The sequence below is a fragment of the Nematolebias whitei genome, chromosome 2 (assembly GCF_014905685.2).
Source record: "Nematolebias whitei isolate Nwh7 chromosome 2, NemWhi1, whole genome shotgun sequence".
Classification (NCBI taxonomy): Eukaryota; Metazoa; Chordata; class Actinopteri; order Cyprinodontiformes; family Rivulidae; genus Nematolebias; species Nematolebias whitei.
In genome coordinates this window covers 55282631-55292606 of record NC_056499.1, presented here as the reverse complement: position 1 = coordinate 55292606, position 9976 = coordinate 55282631, and positions in this window count along the sequence as shown.

Genomic DNA, 9976 nt, shown 5'->3' with positions numbered 1-9976 from the left:
TAATGTCAATAATAATAATAATAATAATAATAATAATGTCAAAAATAATAATACGAATGTCAATAATAATAATAATACTAATGTCAATAATAATAATAATAATAATAATAATAATAAAGTCAACAATAATACTAATGTCAATAATAATAATAATAATGTCAATAATAATAATAATAATAATACTAATGTCAATAAGCTCAATAATTGAAACAATCTTGCTAATCGTATTTTATTTAGTGGTTTTACAGGTGCACTCCCAGCTGTCTTCATTCTGCTCAGTCCTGTGTTGGTGGACTCTCACTCCTGCTTGAGTCACCATCATTAGTCAGTGTCTTACCTGAGAGAAGATTGGCTGACTGAGCTAAAGGCTGGGGCCAATTTCAACTATTATTATATGTGAATGTGAGGCCCATGTTTGTTTGTTTTGTAATTCTTAAATATTATTCATATTTATTTTTGTTTACTTAATTTCATATTTATATTCCAGGTTGAAGGTGCAGTCCAGTCTTGTGTAGGTTCCGTTCCACTCGTGTCTCGTGCATCACAGCTTGTGGGTGAATTTCTGCTCGTGTTACCTTGAACCATCCTTTTGTCTTTTAGTTGACTGAACACTGTAAAGCCTCGGCCTTGGCTCAATATTTAAGAAGCATTATTGCCTCCATTAGAATAGGTTTTTAACTTAGTGTTAATAAAATTTATATTGCATCTTGGAACAGTCTCCTTCTTACTTGTAGACAAACCCAAGAGTCTTTTCTGTATAAATTATGTCCTTGGATGAAAGTCGTAAGGTCGTGTTGCAGTAAGTTTATAAAATAAAAATAACATCCATACCCAAGCTTGTTACATATTGTTCTAGTGTTATGGAATTAGTTATTTAAAGGTTTTGAATTATTTTAAACATTCTTCAATTAAAACACACTTGAGCAGCATACTGTGCTGTTTTTTATTTAATTTGTGAATTGATTCAGTTGTATTGAAAGGAAAACAAGTGTCATTTACAATATCTAGTAAAAAAACAACAACAAAAAAACTTAACTATTTAACATTTTAACTGTACACTACAAATTGATAGTGGATTATAGATATTTTTCCCCAAATTATGCTATTTTAAAGAAATTGGCACATTTATGTATTTTTCATGAGTAACAACTATTTACAGTATTTACAGTGATTCACAGCTTGAGACTGAATATTAAAAATATGAAGGAACAAAAGTATGATTTGTACATTTTATGATTCTTACTGCACTGATATAAACACATGGATGAAGATGTTGAAGTAAAACATGTCAGCAGACTCCTCCTCCACACTTCTTCTGCAACACGGAAGTTCCCCCCCCCCCCCCCCATCCTTCAACACCATGATCCCCCAAACCCTGATGGACAAACTATCCACACTAGGACTAAGCCCCTCCATTTGCAACTGGGTCCTAGACGTCTTAACAAACAGACCACAGTTAGTGAGGATCCACAACTTCTCCTCCTCCACCATAACCCTCAGCACTGGCTCTCCTCAGGGATGTGTGTTGAGCCCCCTTCTGTTTACTCTGCTCACATATGATTGTGCAGCTACCCATCCAGGCTGTCACATTGTAAAGTTTGCAGATGATACAGCGGTGGTGGGATGCATCACAAACAATGATGAGTCCAGCTACAGGCAAGAGGTGGAACACCTGGAGAGCTGGTGCAAAGAGAATAACCAGGGAGACGTGTCTGGTTTCACTGGAGGACAGAGAAAGAGAAAAAAAAACATAATCCGAAAGACTTCTTCAGTCTGAGGTACTGTATTCAGCTCAGTCTTATAAATAGCACCTTCTCGTAGTGGATCAACTAGTTTGCTGCTGACAACCAAAACCAGCTGCTCACATACCATACCATACCATACCATACCATACCATACCATACCATACCATACCATACCACTTTATTTATAAAGCACTTAAAACAGCAACAAGGCAAACCAAAGTGCTGTACAGACAAAACAACAGGTAACACAAAGCAAAATACAAAATGAGGAGGACACATGATGAAGGAGGATCATCAGCACACTTATGGCTGTTTACTATTTACAGGAGGCTGAGTGATAATAGCAATAACAGCATTGTAAGAGGGGGACAGTTGAACACGGAGGCCTCCACCCCTGTTTAATGATGTGAACCCAGGGAACATTTTGCGGCAGGGAATAGGTTTTTTTTTTTTTTTTTGCACTATTCTCATTTTGTCAGGGTGCGTTCAGCAACTGTTTGCTAAAATCCGGCAAATCTCAGTCTTAATAACAATAAAGTTATGAACAAATATGTCCGTCTTGTCGTTTGGGGAGCCATGCTTGAACTGCGTTGCTTCCCTCTGTTGCTGAGAAACTCCGACACCTCCTCAGCTGGTGACGCTCGTCACCCACAGCGCGCATGCGACAGAATAAACTCAAAGTGAGAGAGGTACCTGCCCCTCTTCCTCTTTAGCTGTAACAATTTTTTTTTTAGTTTGTCAAAGCACAATTTTTGTGTTTTTTTTAAATACAGAAGTAAAGTTCAATAAATGTTAGGACTCTATTATTTGCCAACAAAATATATTTTATGTCATTAAACAACTTGTGAGGTTCTCCTCTTTTGAGCGCGTTCCCATGGACCCCCCCAACCAGCCAGCTCGCTCGCTCTTGAGCTCTTTGCATCTTCTCTGCTGTTGCTGCTCTGAAGACCAGGTCCAGCTAAACATTGAGCAGGAGCTGAGAGCTGCAGGATCATGTTTCAAACTCTGCTTCAAAAAGCTGTGCACTGCAAAACGTGCTCACTGTAGCCATTAATCCTGACTTTCTCATTTTGATTTAAAAAAAAAATCAGCACAAATTGTTTTATTCATTTTTGTTTTGTAGGTCAAAGTGTTGTATAAAAATGTTGCTGGTCAATTTGAGTTTATTATTATTTATTGATTGTATTTAATTTGATTTTTCAGAATCAAATGGTCAAAAATGTTTACAGTTTAAATAAGGATAGATGGGTTTTTTTTCAGGCAAACTGATGCACTTTAATTCTTTTCTGTTACAGACTATAAAATACTGTTAATAACCTTTGTTGTAAGTTGATCTATATTTCTTCCTTTTTTAAGTTTTATTTAATGTTAATAAGGATACAATGTTATACAGAGGTGTACTTATAACAATTTTATTTACTATTTACAGTCGCGGCTGAGAGTTGGGGGGGGGGCGCACGAAATGTTTACTTCTTCCTGGGGGGCGTAACAAAAAATAATTGAGAAGCACTGCAGTAGAGTAATAGGTTTTCCCAAGTTAGTAGAAGTGTGTTGTTCGATCGTAGGAATGTCCAGATTAGCAAAGAAATTGTCAAGATCTGCAACTGAGAGTGTAAATTCAGAAGAATAAAGTGCCTTGTAAAAGTTCTCAAATACAAGGTTAATCTGGAGTGGATCAGATGTTGTTCCTGTATCTGTTTGAACCTGACAAATTTATTGGGAGACGATGCCTGTCGAAGTTGATGTGCCATCAGCTTGCTGGTTTTATCGCCATGCTCAAAAAATTGTGCATTTGATTGTAACACGAGTTCCATTGTCTGTTGTGTCATACGTGTATCATATTCAGACTGCAGCGCCAGGCGTTCTTTATAAACATTCGGGGAAGGGAAGAATGCGTACATATTATCAAGCTGCGAAATTTGCTGTCGAAGATTAATCAATTTCTCATTTCTTAATTTTCCTTCATGATGAACAAAAGAGATTATCTCTCCCCCAATGTAAACCTTAATAGGTTCCCAGAGAAGAGCAGCATAGACCCCTGGGGTTCTATTGATGGACAGAAAAAAATATATCCGTTTGGAAATGTGATCTGTAAAGCTGCATTCTGAAAGAAGACAAGTGTTCAATCGCCAGGGGGGCTCTTGGTCAACAGTCCGTTTAACTTAATATCCATTAAAAGCGGTGCATGATTAGAGATAGTTATGACATCATATCTACAACCTGACAATAATGATAGTAGTCTGTTGTCAATCAGAAAGAGATGAATACGAGTGAATGTGTGATGTACAGGTGAGAAAAAAAGAGTACTCCCTTTTCGATGTGTTAAGAAAACGCCAATCGTCTGACACTGCAAACTCCTGCATAAAGGATTGAATAACTTTGGCTGTTTGAGAGGGATTAGTTGGTCTAGAAGAGAAGTGATCTAACTTGGGGTTAAGCCAACAGTTGAAAACCCCTCCTAATATTAAATAATGCGCAGTTAGGTCTGGCAAACAAGAAAAAAGTTTCTGTAGAAAGCCTCATCATCACAGTTGGGTACATAAACAATGGCTAGCACTACAGGTGTAGTGAACTAGACCTCCTACATCAATCTGTCTCTGAAGACCTTCATGGGACAGGAACTGTTATTTCATTGATTTGAATCCAGAAATACAAATTATCTCATCAAGAGACTATTTAATTGTATCCTGAATTAATCAATTGAAAGAACACTCTTCTTTTTTTTATTATCATTACTATTTTACAATATCTTGATAATCAAAAGTGTGTTTAGTTCATACCATTTCTAATGTGGAAGTGAACCACTCATTTAAATCAACTGTGAAACAGTATTAATGATTTTTAAACCTCATTAGACTTAGATCATACAAGTTAAATGTCTATTTACAAAGTAAGTGTGCATTTTACTTTTCTGTCTGAATGAGGAGTGGAGTTGATGTTGGTCAAAAGTCAGAGAACAAGTTATGAGAACGAAGTGCCTTGTTTTAAAACTCTCAGACAGTAAATAAGGAACTGGCACCTGCGAGTCTCACTTCTTCAAAATATTTTCCTGTCTGTACTAACCGTTCTTAAAAACATTTCAGCTGTCTGCGACTCCTGATAACCCTCTGACATCACTAAAACTCCACCCCTACTGGTTGTGTTAACCAATCAGGAAGTACCAAATAACAGGAAGTGGATACCCTTTAAAAGTCAACACTTCTTGGAACTATTCAGTCTTACAAGTCTTCCTGGAACTTTGAGTCTAAGATGAGACTCAGTCTTACTGGAAGACTCAGTCTTACTGGAAGACAGTCTTACGGCGAGTCGTACAGGAACTTTCAGTTCTTACTGAAAGTCTGTTTGGAGTTCTGGCTGGGACTGCAGTCTTGCTGGAGTCTTACAGCTGAACTAAAGAGCTGATGGAGTTTGACCATGAGCCAAGGGTCCGTCCATTCCAGCGGAGTCACAGCACGCCTCGCTGTGAACTCACCCGGGCGTAACGCCCTACAACTTCTAATGAAGATTCCTTCTAAGGAAGCTTATTCTGTTGAACGGAGTACCGTCACCACTTCGGACGATTCCCAGCCACTCTGACCGGAGACACTGAAAAGATGGCGTGAAATGGACCTCTGTACTGGAGCTGATTTATCTTCTGCAAAGGTAACGAGTTGTCACGCACTGAGTGTACCGAGGGCTGAGCTGGGGTCGAATGAAGGGTGCCATTCCTGGTCAACACATTTTCCTTCCTCCATCTAAATCCTCCTCTTTAAATCTAAATCTATCCTCTTGTAAACCTCTTCGCCAGTAAATCAAGCTAAATGCCTTCAGAGATTAATTATTCTCCATCAGTAATCCTCTGTTGTCTTGTTATTTGAACTTGCCAAGTTTATTAATCAGAAAAAGATCGGCAAATCAAGTGTACATGTTTTGATGTTAAATTTTGATTCTGTTAAATAAATGACCGCATTTATTCTATGGGTCAAAGATAAATTACGTCTCATGTCACTAATTATACACTCCACTCTCAAGTTATCTTGGTCACATGGCAGAAATTTAACTCGAAAAAGAAAGAATCCGTTGTTAATTAAACAATTAATATTCTTTGTGCTTGAACTAGCCTTAAGAATAATTAATTAATAGGATGTCCACAGCGAAAGCTGTCCTGACATACTACACAGGTAAGCCCTGGATTGTCCCAACAACAATAATGTATCTGCCGTTTTGGTCCGAGATAATTTGATCAGAATGAAATGGACTGATTTGTGCAGAACGATGGCTGTACCTCTGACCTTGGCGGAGAAAGATGGGTGAAAGACTTGGCCCACCCAGCCCCTCCTCAGCTAAGAAATGAACAGTACTCACTAGCCCCCGTACGGAAAACAGGTCCGGCAGTCTTGAGTCCCACCATTACAAACCAGTTCGTAAACAGAATCCGGGTCTCCCGTTTTTTTTCTTCAGCTTCTTCTCCACAAAGTCCATGGCATCGAATGCTTCCTCAAACTGCCAAACCTGTCCATCTGGCAAAGTTATCCGCAGAATGGCTGGGAAGAAAAGGCCAAATTTAACATCCGGGCAGGAGTGCAGCTCTTTCTTGACTCTAATAAAGGATGCTTGTTTCTTCGCAACAGCAGTAAAGTCTGGAAAGATTAAACTCTTCTTCCCATTGTGAAGAGATGTGCCAGCCCTCCTCAAGATCTCATTACGTTGCTAGAACATATTTACACTGACGACGAATGGCTGTGGTGATTCCCTGTCAGCAGGCCTGGGCCGGAGGGCCCTGTGTGCCTGGTCCAATGTTGTTGTTTTTTTTCCAGCCCCAGCAACTTCTGTAACAACGTGGCCATAAAATCCATCGGTTGGGTGCCCTCAGATCCCTCAGAGACATCAATCACTCGCACATTATTAAGTCTAGAGCACCATTCTCGGTCCTCACATTTCTTCAACAGAGAATCCACCACGCCCGTGAGCAAGGAGACTTTAGCCTCCAAGCCAGTTAGCATGTTGCACTGGTCGTTAGATGTGCTTTCGAGTGCCTCCATAACCTGTCCATGTGATGTGACTTTAGCTTCTAGCGAGTCAAGGGTGGATGCGACCTCCCTCCTCACTGTTGTAGATATAATTTTGGCTATTTTATTCAGAATGTTAGAGCTCAGCCCCTCTAACATTGCTTCCATGTGCTCCAGCAGACGGTCATTAGCATCGGGTTCAGAGTTAGCTTCAAGGTCTGGCGAGCGTCTCGACTTACCACAGCCTACCTTGGAGGTTTGCCATGGTTCTGAGAGTTAGCAATATTGAATCAGTCACAGGTGGCACATGAAGGTTAATAGTAACCCTAGGTGTTGAAGAAGATCCAAAAAGTCATGAAAAAAAGGATAAAATTGTCACATTCCCAGAGAGCTACCGAAGATACATTTTACATGTCGACGCTACACAGCCCCCCCATGACAGAGCGTTTTTTTAATCACTCTTTGATGAAACATTTTCTGAAAGGCGTGCACAGGCACAGGTTGGTGTCACATGCGTTACTTCAGCACTCGAACTCCATGCAGTGTCAAAGGAACCGTTCGAACCCTTGGATCAAATATCACTGAAATTTCTGTCTTTTAAGACAGCTTTGCTGTTAGCTCTGACATCAGAGGAGAGTGTGAGCGACCTCTCAACCCTGTCGGTCACTCCCTCCTGTCTCAGAATCCAAGGCGACAAGAGGTCAGTGGTGCTTTGACCAAATCCTGTTTTTATACCTAAAAGCATCACAATTTTTTTCAGATCCAGACTTATAATGCTAGATGGGTTCTCTCTCCTTCCACATAACTCTGAAGATGAGGCACAATCTCACCTTCTCTGTCCTGTTTGTGCGCTTGCATGTTACGTGAGGTGCACAGCGTAAATTTGAACAGTCGTTCATTAATTTCAGAGATCAGTCACAAGGTCAACCTTTGTCTCTACCCTATACTGTGTAGAAATATACTTAAGTCCCCAGTATACTCCCGCGTACATACGTCCGCGTGGAGGTATGCACGTACGCGGAGGGTTGAGACTTTATACTCGAGCATCCACCCTGAGTGGCTGCAGAGTAGCTCCACAAACAAGGGGCATTTACCTTCGGGACAAATTGAGATTGCCGATTGGTCATTTGCTGACACGCCTACTGGATTGATTGACAGGTAAAAAAACCCCAAAAAAACGAGAGCTGGCAGCCCCAGCCGCAGCGGTGTTCTGTGTTTATATGTTGTTAATAAAAGTTCTAACAACAAAAAAAAAAAACAGGGAGTGCTGGCCCTGCAGCCCACACATCAGATCAGCCCAACAGGAAATCTCCAGACCCTCCAGCAGCTAGACCTGAGTTTAATTCACTCGTGACAAATTCCTCCATTTCTCACCATTTCAGTCATGGCATCAGCGGAGGAGGAAGAGATCGCTTGCCTCTTGGTAAAAAAAATAAAAGTAAAGGCCAGATCAGGGATGAAGAAGGGGAATTTAATACATTGGTGTCGCATACAAAACAATCCGTCGCCGGGCAGTTTATTGTGCGACACCGCGTACGCGTTCACGATCGTTAAAAATTGAGCTTTGCACGGACATGCCCTGTGGAGGTACGCGCGTACCTCCGCATACGTACGCGCGTACCTCACTGGGGGCTTTAGAGAGGTCTGGACACCTTGTAACAGGTGTTTACGCTAACCGTTCAAAGTTATGTAATAAATGTTGACCGACCTCATTCAAAAGAATCATGTGAGTCTGTAGCAATGTTGTGATCCCCCTCCCTGTCTTTATTTAAAGACACAAAAATCTATCAGTTAAAATCACATTTCTGTGACGTTTATTTGCAGATTGAATAATGATAATATGTAATTATAGCAAATAGGAAATATGAATGAATAACCAAATAGTGTTATTTTTAAAGGGTGAATAATATAAAACAGCTTAAAACTTTGAGAAGAGGTGTTATTCAGTTTTAGCTATAACGTTAAAATTTAAGCAAATTTTATCTCTGTTTTGTGAACTAAATATGTCTAAGAAACCTCAAGTTGCCACTTAGTTGTTCTTCTCATCAGAAAAAATATTTTTGGCCTACCAGGGAGCTGCCCATCTCTCATTACCCATGGGTGAAAACCAGTGGTATGCTGTCCCAAGAGGTGTTGATTTCCTCAGGACTGCATTTCATTTGACAAGACAGCATCTTTGCTCCAGGGGTGTCTGAGGAAGTTACAAGGACTTTTCTCTTTCTCTCAGCTGACTGGATCGGAGTCTTGCGGACTTCTGGGCTGGCTCAGAGCCAACTCTCTACTAGGATGTCCCACTTCTGCCAGCTTCAGCTATGATACAGTTCAGACCTTTCTTTTTGATATAGAGTCCTGTCGGAGACACCAATGCCCCTTTTCCACTGTCATGGCACAGGTCAAATATTTCCGTCTCGACACGTGTTTGAGGTCTTTTCTATAGTACTTGGGACCGGCTCACCTCCCAGAAATCTGGCCCGGCTTCTCAAGGGGTTCAAGCGACCCGAGCCATGACGTCAGAAACACTGTGGGGAGGAGTCTGTGGAAACTTTCCAAACAACCCGATCCACCATTTTTCTCTACTGCTTGCCATTAGCGATAACTCGAGGAGCGTATCTTTTAGTATTTTGAAGCTATACAAAAACAATAATGTCAAAACCGTGGTCAAATGCAGAAGTGCAGGTGTTCTTGTGCTTGGTGGCCGACGAAAAAAGTCAAAGCGAGCTAGATGGAGCGATTGGAGGATGGTTTGGACACGTTACTGCTCTACTTGAATCAATTATAGAAGATGGTGAGTGTTTTCTAACTTTAAACATATTTTAAGTGACTCATCCCATGGGTTCTGAACATATGTCTAACTAACAAAAGAGGCTGACGCCATAATAGGACAACATCAGTGCTACGATGCTAAGCTAATTTGCATAAACACTAACTGTCCTCCGGTCCCGTTTCTCACTGTATTTTATCCAGAACGTATTTCAGCGTGTGACGGTTCATCTCTAAACTCCACATTAAACCCTCCAAGCCTCCTGACTTCTGCTCCATCAGAGGAGTCTACACCTGACAGAGCTCCATCACAGCCCAGCTGCACCTCACAGAGCAGCACAACGCTGCAGCCTTCTGTGCTCGTTAAGAACAGATGCAACATGTTCCACATCACTTTATTCGTGCCGATAAGGACTTGATTTTATTTTATTTTTAAATTAAAAAATAAAATGTTGAATAAATACTGAATACACACCACATGTT